Source organism: Stegostoma tigrinum, chromosome 2 (assembly GCF_030684315.1).
Source record: "Stegostoma tigrinum isolate sSteTig4 chromosome 2, sSteTig4.hap1, whole genome shotgun sequence".
Taxonomy (NCBI): domain Eukaryota; kingdom Metazoa; phylum Chordata; class Chondrichthyes; order Orectolobiformes; family Stegostomatidae; genus Stegostoma; species Stegostoma tigrinum.
In genome coordinates this window covers 90,566,092-90,580,365 of record NC_081355.1, presented here as the reverse complement: position 1 = coordinate 90,580,365, position 14,274 = coordinate 90,566,092, and the positions used below count along the sequence as shown (strand labels likewise).

At 43.9% G+C, this 14,274-nt stretch overlaps 1 long non-coding RNA gene across 1 annotated transcript in view; it reads right to left on the bottom strand.

Moving 5' to 3' along the window:
• Nucleotides 1-552: 552 nt before the first annotated feature.
• LOC125447907 (uncharacterized) overlaps nt 553-14,274 on the bottom strand; it is a 32,623-nt gene continuing 18,901 nt past the window's right edge. Inside the window, exons 2-3 of the long non-coding RNA XR_007246627.1 lie at nt 3,749-3,943; nt 553-1,566 (exon numbers count right to left, since the gene is read on the bottom strand). This is a non-coding gene — a long non-coding RNA (uncharacterized LOC125447907). The remainder of the gene's footprint in view (nt 1,567-3,748; nt 3,944-14,274) is intronic.

The window sequence follows — 14,274 nt, the reverse complement described above, 5'->3', positions numbered from 1 at the left end:
CATGAGGAAATTCAGAGGATCAGAAGGGCCTTGATCATAATCCCATGATGACTTGAGGACAGCTCAATAAGAAGGTTAAGAAGGCATATGAGATATTCGCCTTTATTAGTCAAGTCGTAGAGTCATAGTCATAGAACCGTACAACATAGAAATAGACTCTCTGGTCCAATCATCCATGCCGACCAAATATCCTAAATTAATCTAATCCCATTTGCCAGCATCTGGCCCATATCCCTCTTAACCCTACCTATTCATATACCCATCCAGATCCCTTTTAAATGTTGTAATTGTACCTGCCTCCAGCACTTCCTCTTGTAGCTTGTTCCACACATGGACCACCCTCTGCGTGAAAAAGTTGACCTTTAGGTCCCTTAAAAATCTTTCACCTTAAACCTGTGTTCTCTAATTTTGGACTCCCCCACCCTAGGGGAAAAACCTGGTCTGTTCACCCGATCAATGCCCTCTCATGATTGGACATTGGTTGTTAGACTCCTAGAATCATGCCCGCCCCTCCCCACCCCCGCCAACCAATCCACTGGCAGGAACGTGGCCGTAAGGTTTGGAAGCAAGGTGGTTAGCTTGATGCTGGAGGCCAGTGACGTCAGGGTGGACATGGCAGTTGTTCATTTTCTTCCATCTGTATCTTCTGTTCACTTTTGTGATCCACACAAAAATGCTCAAGGTCATCTAGGCAGTTTTGTTAGTGTGATTAGTACCCTGACATTCACAAAGTAATGTAGCTTCTTGGGCTTTCCTATCACTAGCAGGAGCAGTTTTTTTGGTGCCATCCATGTCAGTGCAGATCACAACAAAGACAACAATCCTTGTTTCACTTCCCATTGGAACACTATCGATCAATCAGGTAAGAGACAGTAACAGTCCATTTCATCATTCTCATAAAACACCTCTTGGTACATACTCATTCAGGAGATGGGCAAGACCATTTTGCATCCAATCTATTATTGCTGCTGGAGCCGCCATACTCTCACCACATAGTGAACAAGGATATTCCTGGCCTTGAGTCGGTCCAGCCATCCATCACTGCAGGCACACTCCTTGAGGCCTAGTGTCTTTGCCTCCGCTTCATTTTGTTCCCAACCAACAGTACTTTTAACTTTTCTCACAGATTTACTTATATTTGCAAAATTTGAACATCTTTTACCTCTATACTGAATGATAGCTTGCCTGTGATTTCAAGCTCTGGTACAGCCTAACTCCAATGCAACTGGCTTGTAGCATCATATGACAAACATCCAAGAATTCAGCTAATCTAGGGTTATCGGTATAGAACTTCAGCTCACAGGCATCCTTTGACTGGATTTCCTATTCCACCAGTGGGAATGATTGACAGCTTCATAATCGGATTTTCAGGTTCTTTGAATTTAACTCATCACGATTTCACTGGACCAACGTAAACAGAGTTAGACAAGGTGGATGGTTTGGTTGGATTATTGGCTTCAGCAACCCCAATGCAAGGTTTCTTCACAATCCCCAAAGTGTTGAGTGCGTCGCTTATGCATATCATTTCCTCTAATAATTCTGCGAGATCGCCCACAAATGTCATTCCTGCCACAGAAATGAACATCAGTTTGACTCTGGAACATTTCCAACAAGTATTAATAAACGTTAGTCACCACCTCAAGCTCTGCCAGCTTGTTAAAAAGTGTTGAGATATAAAGTTTGTCTATTGTAGTTTTATTATTGGATGAGTAAGTGTCAGCACAAGGAGGCTTGGGACTAGCAGTGTTCCACAGAGGTGCTGGGTTCACTTTTATCTGTTATTTTATACAAATGATTTGGATGAGAATTTAGGAGGCATGGTTAGTAAGTCTGCAGATGACATCAACACTGGTGGTATCACTGACAACGAAGGTTATCCAAGTTTACAATAAAGAGATCTTGATCAATTGGGTCAATGAGCTGAAGAGTGGCAGATGGAGTTAATTTGGATAAATGTGAGGTGTTGCATTTCAGTAAAACAAACAAGGGCAGGGCTTATACAGTTATTGGTAAGGTCCTGGGTAGTGTTGTCGTACACAGACCTAAAGTTTCAGATACATAGCTCTTTCAAGTTTGCGTTACAGGTAGACAGGGTAGTTAAGGTAGCACTTAGCATATTTGCCTTCATTGCTCAGACAACTGAGTATAGGAGTTGGGATGTCATGTTGAGGTTGTACAGGACATTGGTGAGGCCTCTTCTGGAGTACTGAGTGTGCAGTTCTGGTCACCCTGCTGTAGGGAGGATAATTATTAAATTGGAGAGGGTTCAGAAAAGATTTACCAGGATATTGCTGGAGCTGGAGGGTTTGAGTTATAAGGCTGGATGGGCTAAAGATGTTTTTCACTGGAGCATAGGAGGATAAAAGGTGACCTTGTAGAGGTTTATAAAAATCATGAGGAGCACAGATAAGGTGATGGCAGGTTTTTTTTTTCCCCAAATGAAGGGGATTTCAAAACTAGGGACCATAATTTTAAAAGGTGAGAGGAGATAGATTTAGAAAAGGGAGCTGAGGGACAACTTTTTCCACAAAGTGGGTGGTTCATGTGTGGAATGAACTGTCAGAGGAAGTGGTAGATGCAGGTAAGGTTACAGCATTTAAAAAGACATTTGCAAAGGGCATGAACAGGAATGGCTCAAAAAGGGACATGAGCAAAACACAGGCAAGAGACACTAGTTTAGTTTGGGTAAGCTTGGTCAGCATGGACAAGTTGGACCGAAGGGTCTCTTTCTGTGCTGTATGACTCTCTGACTCTCCATATTGAAGTTGTTCCCCAATTTTGAGGTTGTTATTTCAACAGAAGAAAATTATCGTTCCCTACAATGCAGATACTAAAATATAAACCACTGGATTTGAAAGAATCCCAAAAGGTAAAGCAAGAAATTTCCCCAGTTACATACATGGGCACTTTTCCACAGTTCTAATAACTGACTGTCAAGTTCCACCTCAGCTCCAAAAATACTTTTTCAAAAGTGCACATTTTTACAGAACTGGTGTTAAATGTACACCTGGAATTTCCTTCATTCTTAACATTCCCCTTCTGTTTTTGGAAGTTGCTAATTCATGTAGAGCTACAATTTCATCAGTGCATTTCATTTTACCATTCATCACAGGCAAGCCAATTAATGAGCAATAGTTGTTATAGTCCAGATGAAGGCCAGGTGATAGATAGAACTGAAGTCAAATCTTTACTTCCTTTTATAACCTAATTTAGAGATACCCATTCCAAACATCCTAACCTATGACTCCAGTGAATCGGACAGTCTGTTAGCTTTTACAGGAACACAAGCAAATCTCCAGTTGATGCCCGCCACCTACATACATTTAATATTGACCATAGGAGATATCACACAACTACAATCCTGTTCTCAGTTAATATCAATGTGTAGCTTTTGGAATTTTGGTCACTGCTAGGCTTTACATCTTCTTAATCCAGGAGATACCCAGCCCAATTTTGGAATCTCTACCAAAGACAAGTGACTAATTTAACTGAAGTCCAAACACATTTTTTCAAAAAACTCACTTCAATTTTGTTACAAATTTGAAATTTCATTTACCCACATTGCAAAGGAATAGTCAAGCACTGGACTACACTGGCTACATCATTTTTCCATACAGTTCTATTATGTAGCTAATGGACCAAATCCCTTCCCATGTTCTCCTATTGTAATTAAATTCCAAAAGAACCAAAATACCTCCATTTACTCAATTTCTAAGCACATTCCAATGGACCAAATGCTTTTACTCACCTCCATTATCAATGGATTAAATGGTTCCAATCATTCCCTTGTGAGTGAATTCCATTGGATCAGAGCCCTTCAATTCACTTTTATTATCAAGAATTCCAAATCCAATCATAAAGTGTTCCCAATTACTTGTATCCATGTGCTTGTAGTGCAGAACCCAATTTGCGGAACACAAGTTATCTCTCAAAACGTGAACACCTTTTTAAAAGAAACAAACAGGGAAAACGTTAAAATCAATTCAGTTGCATATCACAATTAACATGAAAAGATTTGCGTGAAGTGTGGTGCATATAATATAAACTGGTTTTGAAAAAAATCTTGAATTTGATTAAATGATCAATGCCTACCTTGCAGGGGAGCAAAATAACACGAAATACAAGATAACAAGTTGATTCAGAAAAAGTAATTAGATGATTGCATACTTTGGATTTAAAAGCATGTTAGTTGCAGCAAGATGAAAAAGATTTTGGGAGATTAAGGAACCAGAGCTTTAAAGGTCCTGAGAGAGAAAAAAAAGTCATTGAGTGAGCTGCCAATCTGGATTAGAACTTCATCAAGAAATACTGTCCCAAGGAACGAAGAGGCAAGAGAAGGAAAATTACAGGAACAACTGAAGCAGATACTTTTCTAAAAGTAGTAAGTAAATTTTGCAGCCAAATCCCAATTTGTTTCGTTTTGTCATTGACAAAAACGGGAAGAGCAGTCACAATAATGTGATAAATATAAAAATAATTCACACTGAATGCAATTTACTCTTTTCAACTCACTATCTTTAGCTTTGACTCTGCCGTTCCCAAAGGTATCACAGGGATACCTGATCTACATGAGTGTTTATTTGGCAGTACTGAATTTACATATTGAAGAACAGACATGTTGTTGAAGTCTTTTGTCTATTTGAACTAAACAAGAGATTAGGGCAGGAAAGTTCCCTGGTGCATTTTCTATGGCAACAGCTTGACTAGAGTTGACTTGCTCACAAATTATGATTCTTATTCTCTGCTCCAAGGAAAGCAATCCCAGTCTATTCAATTATATGAAACAAAGGACTGTAGATGCTGGAAATCTGAAACAAAAACAAAGACAGAAATTGGGGGCTGGAGAAACTCAGCAGGTCTGGCAGCATCTGTGGAGAGAAAACTGAGTTAATGTTTTGAGTCGAGTGACCAGGCCTGCTGAATTGCTGTAGCAATTTCTGTTTTTGTCTCAGCCCATCCAATTTCTTCTCAAAACTGAAACTCCCTAGCCCACGCAACATCCTGGTCAATCTCCTCCGCACTGGAGAGGGTGCAATCACACCCCTCCTTCAGTGTGGATTCCAGAGCAACGCACAATACCCTAGCTGTGGTCTAGCCAATATTTCATACAGTTCCAGCATTGCTTTCCTGCTCTTAATTTCTGTGCTTCAGCTAATAAGAAGGCACATGATATATTTGCTTGTAACCACTTTATCTACCTGTCCTGCTAACTTAAGGAACTGGTGGACATGCACATCAAGGTCCCTCTGATCCTCATTGCTTCCCAGGGTCCTACCATTCCATCATACATTTCCTTGCTTTGTTTGCCTTGCCTAAGGACATTGCCTCACACTTATCTGTATGAATTCCATTTACTACTGATCAGCCCATCTGACCATTCTGTCTATAGCCTCCCGTCATCTAAGGCTATCCTCCTCATTACTTATCACCTATTTTGGGTATCATTTGCAAACATATTGATCACCATCTCACATTCAAGTCTAAATCATTTATCTATAACTATAAACAGCAAGAGCCCCTACACTGATCCCTGCAGAACCACACTAGTCGTTACCCCACCAGCATTTCCTGACCTTTGGTATTCCTAATCTCCACCCACTGCCCATCCAAACCAAGGTCCTTTCTCACTAGTGTCCTGACATCATGCCTAATTATCAGGGCGGCCTCTCTGTTTTTTTACCATTTTGAAGACAGAATGAAAATTACCCTGGAAAACTTATTTCCTAACCTTGGTCACCTTTGGTCATACTTCGTCATACTTTATCCACTGATAATGGGAACTGCAGATGCTGGAGAATCCGAGATAACAAAGTGTGGGGCTGGATGAACACAGCAGGCCAAGCAGCATCTCAGGAGCACAAAAGCTGACGTTTCAGGCCTAGACCCTTCAACAGAATTCTTTATCCACTCTTTTTTCGAACCTTATTTGCTGACGCTCTATTACCATTAAACACTCACTTCCTGCCTGTCCCACACTGCTACACTTTTCTATTGCCTTAACATTTCTAAATCTCTCACAACTTGAAACCAACCAGCCCATCTTCCCATTCCCCAACAAACTTTAAAAGCCCTATTCCACAAGTCATCGTTCTGGAATTCACCGGGACACTGATTCCAGTCAGGTTTAAGGGCACCCCATCTCAAAAGGAACAGCTCCCCAAGCACTTGGTGCCAGCATCTCATAAACCCAGAATCTCTCCCTCCCATATCATTCTTTGAGATACCTGTTTAATTCTCGAATTTGTTTGATGACCATGTCAATTGGCACATCCAGGGATAAATCATTTTGAGGTTTTGTTAATTTGTACCCTAACTCCTCAAAAACACAAATGGCATAGCTAGCACTACCCACATTGTTGGTTCATACACGGGCAATGACTGTTGGATCCTCACCCGCCCATTCCAGGTTCATTGCCAATTATGAGATGTCGTCTTCAGTCCTGGCACCAGGTCACAGCTGCAATGAACAATGCCTATCCTCCTGACCTACTACCATAATTCTTCTCACTTCCCTCACTTTTAATGCATCCAGCACCATACTGTTAAAATCAATTTTCTCATCTATTTCAGAGTCCTCGTTCTCATTGACATAGGTAGCAAGTACCATGTATCTATTAATAAAATGTGAGGCTGGATGAACACAGCAGGCCTAGCAGCATCTCAGGAGCACAAAAGCTGACGTTTCGGGCCTAGACCCTTCATCAGTGAGGGGGATGGGGTGAGGGTTCTGGAATAAATAGGGAGAGAGGGGGAGGCGAACCGAAGATGGAGAGAAAAGAAGATAGGTGGAGAGGCGTGTATAGGTGGGGAGGTAGGGAGGGGATAGGTCAGTCCAGGGAAGACGGACAGGTCAAGGAGGTGGGATGAGGTTAGTAGGTAGGAAATGGAGGTGCGGCTTGAGGTGGGAGGAAGGGATGGGTGAGAGGAAGAACGGGTTAGGGAGGCAGAGACAGGTTGGACTGGTTTTGGGATGCAGTGGGTGGAGGGGAAGAACTGGGTTGGTTGTGTGGTGCGGTGGGGGGAGGGGACAAACTGGGCTGGTTTTGGGATGTGGTGGGGGAAGGAGAGATTTTGAAGCTGGTGAAGTCCACATTGATACCATTGGGCTGCAGGGTTCCCAAGCGGAATATGAGTTGCTGTTCCTGCAACCTTCGGGTGGCATCATTGTGGCACTGCAGGAGGCCCATGATGGACATGTCATCCAAAGAATGGGAGGGGGAGTGGAAAAAGGTTCGCGACTGGGAGGTGCAGTTGTTTATCGTGAACCGAGCGGAGGTGTTCTGCAAAGCGGTCCCCAAGCCTCCGCTTCGTTTCCCCAATGTAGAGGAAGCCACACTGGGTACAATGGATACAGTATACCACATTGGCAGATGTGCAGATGAACCTCTGCTTAATGTGGAAAGTCATCTTGGGGCCTGGGATAGGGGTGAGGGAGGAGGTGTGGGGGCAAGTGTAGCATTTCCTGTGGTTGCAGGGGAAGGTGCCGCGTGTGGTGAGGTTGGAGGGCAGTGTGGAGCGAACAAGGGAGTCACGGAGAGAGTGGTCTCTCCGGAAAGCAGACAAGGGTGGGGATGGAAATGGTGGGGATGAATATTATCTTGGATTCTCCAGCATCTGCAGTTCCCATTATCACCACGTACCTATTGGTGTGTTAAGAGGGTTGGTGGATATCTGGAACTCACTGCCTGTTCTGAGGAAGGGTCACCAGACCCAAAACATTAAAACTGGCATTTTTCTTCACAGATGCTGCCAGACCTGCTGAGCTTTTCCAGCAACTTCTCTTTTTGTTTCTGATTTACAGCGTCCGCAGTTCTTTCAGTTTTTAAAACTATCTCGGTGTTGGTATCACGGCCCTGCCCACAGTGCCACCTCGTGGTTTGCTTGTGTAAATGCTCCTTCACATTTCTGAGCCAAGGGCAACTCAATCCAGGGGAGGAAGGGTCACCGGACCCGAAATGTTAACTCTGTTTTTTTCCTTCACAGATGCCGCCAGTCCTGCTGAGCTTTTCCAGCAACTTTGCTTTTGTTCCTGTTTTCAATCCTGGGGATCCCTGACTTAATGAACGCCCATCCTTATGAACACGACCCCATGCAGTGGTGTAATTTTAAAGATCTGACATTTAAACATTTCCTGTACTTCCAAACTTTACTCTGTCCTGCATTGTGTTCCAACTTGTGAACAAATCGATTTGTGAATGGACTCCAGAACAGAACCTGTTTGCAACATGGGATAACAAAGTGTGGAGCTGGATGAACACAGCAGGCCAAGCAGCATCTCAGGAGCACAAAAGCTGACGTTTCGGGCCTAGACCCTTCAAAGCAACATGGGATTGCCTGGCTGACAAATTTTGTTGAACTTGAACAATGATTGTAATGGTACACGGTCAAGACACTTCCATTTTCAACTAAATAATGATTTACAACTTGGAAACAAGGGCACAATTAGTTTGTTGCCTGTAATGTAGTGCAGTAAACAACGGCCTGGGCTTTCCCATCTGACGCTGGTAGGGTCTAGTTGTGTCTTCCAGGTCTGGATTCTTCACAACTGTGGAGCATATGGTGCTACAGAGGGTTCGATCACAGTGCTGTTCCTTTGTGGGAAAGTCATGCCTTCTTACTGTTCACTCTGGAAAACACTATTGCCCCACTTAATAAACTCAGCTGAAATCAGTAGCTACTCTTTTCATTTTGAGGCAGTGAACACTGGTCCAACAATGTTCCCAGAAATGTGTGAGTTCACCTACTTGTTAAAAATTACTGACTCAAATCTCTCAATCAGCATCAGGCCTATAGAAACATAGAAACATAACAGCAGGTTGAGGTCAGTCAGCCCCTTCCATCCTCTCCCCTGTTCTGGATCATATCTGACTATCTATCTCAGTACCTTTTTCCTGTGCTATGCTCCCACCCCTTGATGTCATTAGCTTTGAGAAATTTATCAAGCTCTGTTGGGAATATGCTCAGTGATTGAACCGCTATGCTTTCTGGGCTAGAGAATTCCAACGATTCACTATCCCCTGAGTAGAGCTATTCCTCCTCATCTTACCCCTGAATTGATTGACCCTTATTCTGAGGCTATGTCACCTGCTTTTAAACCCCACAGCCAGGGGAAAACTCCTTTCTGCATCTACCCTGTCTCTCCCTTTAGGAACTTGTAGAGATCGCCTCTCATTCTTCTAATCTCTACAAAATACAGGTCTCGTCTCCTCAGTCTCATAGGATGTCCCACCATCCCTGGAATCAGTCTGGTGAACCTCCACTGCACTCCCTCAGCGGCAAGTATATGTTTCCTTAGGTAACGGGATCAGAACTGCAGAAAATTCTCAAGGTGCAGTCTCACTGCTGTTCGGTACAATTTAAACAAGACTTCTCTGTCCAGTGCTCAAATCTTTGGCAATAAAGCCTAGCATACTGTTTGCTTTCTACATGCTTGCTGCAGCTGCACATTAACATTCAGTGACTTATCTACAAGAGCCTTGACTGAGTTGAGAAAGTTTCCCGTGGATTTTCTCACCAAGCACGCTGAGGTTATAAAAAGGGCTGCATTTGTTTCCAGGGCACACTTGCTCAATCATTTTCCCTTCCTGATCCCTCTCTTGCCACCTCCAAGGGAGGGAAAATTCTATCCCATGTTCCATCTACTACGTTCTTACCCCTTCACTCAGCCTGTCAAAATCCCCTTGAAACCTCTTTGCATTCTCCTCACAACACACAGCTAAATATTGTTTTGCGTAATTTGTAAACTCAGAAATGTTACATTTGGTTCTAGGTCCAAATCATTGACACAGATTGTGAACCACTAGTCATAATCTGTCAATGTGAATTACCCATTCATTCTAGTCTCTGTTTTCTTTCTGTTAACCAATCCTCAATCCAGTACATTATCCCCATTCCACGTGCTGTGAAGTTATTTACCAATGCCCTGTGTGAAATCTTTTTGAAGCCATTTTGAAAATCCAAATGGCTATAATTATCTGTTTGATAATGTCTGTGAGCTGTAATACATTGCATTTATGATGCCATTGTGTATGTATTATAAGACAGTTTATTACAATTCATAAACATGATGAAACAGATAGTTGTAGCAATATTCTTGGAGTGATTAAAAAACATGTCTTCTTAATCATTTATGGGACATGGGTGCATGGGTGTTGCTGGCTGGGCCAGCATTTGTTGCTATCTCTAAATTGCCCTGCAGGAAGTGGTGGTGAATTCCTTCTTGAACCACTACAGTTCTTAGGGCCTTGGGATACCCACAATGCTGATGTGGAAGAAGTTCCGAATTTTTAATCCAGTGACTGTGAAGTGCCAGGTTGTGAGAGTGTGTGGCTCAGAGGGGGATATGCACTGAGAATGCAAAATAAATTCCTGATTTTTTGAGGCTAAGGGGATTCAATGTTTAGAAAGCCAACTGGCCTTGGCTGTATAAACAACTTGAATATTTAGTTTCGAAAACATCCTGAGAAACTTGTCACATAAACAATGGAGACCAAGAAAGTGTTACTGGGAGAAGTGACCAGAAGTTTAATTCAAAACTAAGTTGTAAAGAGAGACTTAAAGAGAGAGACAGAGAGACAAACAGAGAAGTTTAGGCACAGTGCATGTTCTGACCAACTGAAGGTACGGTTGCCAATGGACAGGCAATGGGAAAGGGGTACACAAAAAGCCAGTGTCAATAGTATACCTGTATATGACATATTTAACACAGTAAATGTCCCAAGGTATTTTACAGGAAGAAAAAATACAACTAAACAAACAAAGAAACAGAATTAAAGCAGACATTGCTGGAAAACTCAGTAGGTCTCGCAGCATCCATGGAGACAAAATAGAGTTAATGTTTCAGATCCAGTGGCCCTTCTTCAGAACTGATCGTAGCTAGGAAAAGGTTGGCATTTGTGAGTTTTTGAGTTTGAGTTTGATTTATTGTTGTCACATGTATGCTGATGCAGTGAAAATTGTTGTTTTGCATGCTATACAGGCAGATCGTACCATACAAAGTGCATCAGGGTAGCAGAACAGAGTGCAGAATACAGTGTTACAGCCGCAGAGAAGGTGTAGTGAGAGAGATCAGAACTAACATTTGAGAGGTCCATTCAAAAGTCTGATAACTGCAGGGAAGAAGCTGTTCTTGAATCTGTTCGTATGTGTATTCAAACTTTTATATATTTTGCCTGGTGGAAGAGAGTACAACCGTGGTAGGAAGGATCTCTGATTATGTTGGTTGCTTTCCTGAGGCAGCTACTAGTATAGATGGAGCCAGTGGATGGAACACTGGTTTGCCGGATGCACTGGGCTATGTTCACAACTTCCTACAGTTTTTTGAGGCCATAGGAAGAGCAGTTGCCATGCCAAGCTATGATGATTCCAGTTAGGATGCCTTTCATGGTCCACCTATATAAATTGGTAACAGTCCTTGTAGATATGCTGAATTTCCGCAGGCTCCTGAGGAAGTAGAAGCATTGCTGTGATTTCCTAAATGTCGTGTTGAGTTGGGTGGACCAGGACAGATTGTTGGTGATGATCATTCCTTGGAACTTGATCCTTGACCATCTCCACCTCAGCACCATTGATGCAGACAGGGATGCACCCTCCACTCCAATCCTGAAGTCAATGACCAGTTCCTTCATTTTGCTCTTGTTGATGCAGAGATTGTAGTCTTTACACCTTGCTGCTAAGCACTTAATCTCTTGCCTGTATTCTGTCTCATTGATATTTGAGATCCAACATACAACATTGGTGTCATCAGCAAATTTGGAAATGGAGTTGGAGTGGAATTTGGCCACACAGTAATAGTGTATACAGAGTATGGTTAGGGAGCTGAGTATGGAGCCTTGCGAGAGACTGGTGTTAAGGATTATGGTGGAGGAGGTGTTGTCGCCTATTCTTACTGATTGCAGTCTGTAAGTAGGAAATCAAGGATCCAGTTACAGAGAGGGGAGGTTTTGCAGTTTAGAGATATAGTAGGAACTGCCTATGCTGGAGAATTTTATATAACAAGGTGTAGAGCTGGATAAACAAGGCAAGCCAAGCAGCATCAGAGGGGCAGGAAGGCTGGCATTTCGGGTCTAGACCTGCTGCTTGGCCTGTTGTGTTCATCCAGCTCAACACCTTATTTTGCAGTTTAGAGACGTGTTTGTTTGGAATTGTGTTGAAGGCGGAGCTGTAATCAATAAGTAGGAACCTGATGTGGGCATCCTTGTTATCCAGACCCTCCAGGGATGAGTGCAGGGCCAGGGAGATGATATCTGCTGTGGACCTGTTGCTCCGACAGAGGAATGGGTAAAGGTCAGGCTGGGAGAATGAACAGCTGCTAATGGGGACCATTATGGTTTGGTTGTGGTACCATTCCATATGATGACAAGGCTTGGTGCGTGGGAGGTGGGATAAGGAGATGAGCGATGATGCCAAAGTCCTAAAACTATTGAAACTATTATTAAGTCCAGAAGCCTACAAGATTGCCAAGTGGAAAATGAAGTGCTGTTCTTCCAGCTTGTACTGAGCTCCACTGGAGCACTGCAGCAAGCCTGAGACAAAGATGTTGACCAGGCAACAGGATGGGGAATTGAAATGGCAGGCAACAGGAATCTCAGGGCCATTTTTGTGAACAGAATGTAGGTGTTCTGCAAAACGGTCACCCAGTCTGTGTTTCATATCCCCAGTGTGGAGGAGCCCACATTGTGAGCGGTGAGTGCAACAGACTAGATAGTGTGGAGTGCAGGTAAAGCACTGCTTCACCTGGAAGGTGCGTCAGGGACATTGGATGGTGAGGAGGGGGGAAGTAAACGGGCAGGTATTAAATCTGCTGTGATTGCAGGGGAAGGGACCATGGGGCTGTGGTGTGTTGTTAGAAGTGGAGCACAAATGGACCAGGATGTCCAAGGAGGAACAGTCTTTGTGGAAGGCTGGCAAGGGAGGGAAGGGGAATGTGTGTCTGATGGTGGTATCCCATTGGAGATGACAGAAATGGCAGCTGATAGTCATTTGGAGGTAGATGCTAGTAGGATGGTACGTGAGGACAACGGGGACCCTATTGCTGCTGTAGGAGTGATGAGAAAGGGTGAGAGAAAAAGTGCTGGAGTTCAGTCGGACACAGCTGAGGGCCCTGTCAACCACAGGTGGGGTATCCTCAGCTGAGGAAGGCGGTGTGGACATTTCAGAGGCACCCCTCCCACCCCCTTGGAGAAGCTGGCATCATTAGAACAGATGTGACAGAGACAGAGAAACCAGGAGAATGGAATAGAGTCCTTACAGGGAGCATAGTGTGAGGATGTACAGTCAAGGTAAAACGGGGTCAGTGGTTTTGTAGTTGATGTTAATGACCAATCTATCACTAGAAATAGAAACAGTGATGTCCGTAGTAATTGTAACGAGGTCAACCAGGTGGACCTTCTAGATTATGAGTTTGCTGAATCAGGGAGCCCTTGCTGACAGATATAAACAGGAATGTTAGAGATTCAGAGATAATGGGAAATGCAGATGCTGGAGAATCCAAGATAACAAAGTGTGAAGCTGGATGAACACAGCAGGCCAAGCAGCATCTCAGGAGCGCAAAAGCTGACGTTTCAGGCCTAGACCCTTCATCAGAGACGGGGATGGGGAGAGGGTTCTGAAATAAATAGGGAGAGAGGGGGAGGTGGACCGAAGATGGAGAGAAAAGAAGATAGGTGGAGAGGAGAGTATAGGTGGGGAGGTAGGGAGGGGATAGGTCAGTCCAGGGGGGGATGGACAGGTCAAGGGGGCAGGATGAGGCTAGTAGGTAGGAAGTGGAGGTGCGGCTTGAGATGGGAGGAAGGGATAGGTGAGAGGAAGAACAGGTTAGGGAGGCGGGGACAGGCTGGGCTGGTTTTGGGATGCAGTGGGGAAAGGGGAGATTTTGATGCTTGTGAAGTCCACATTGATACCATTGGGCTGCAGGGTTCCCAAGCAGAATATGAGTTGCTGTTCCTGCAACCTTCGGGTGGCATCATTGTGGCACTGCAGGAGACCAATGATGGACATGTCGTCTGAGGAATGGGAGGGGGAGTTAAAATGGTTCGCGACTGGGAGGTGCAGTTGTTTATTGCGAACCGAGCAGAGGTGTTCTTCAAAGCGGTCCCCAAGCCTCCGCTTGGTTTCCCCAATGTAGAGGATGCCACACCGGGTACAGCAGATGCAGTATACCACATTGGCGGATGTGCAGGTGAACATCTGCTTAATATGGAAAGTCATCACGGGGCCTGGGATAGGGGTGAGGGAGGAGGTGTGGGGGCATGTGTAGCACTTCCTGCGGTTGCA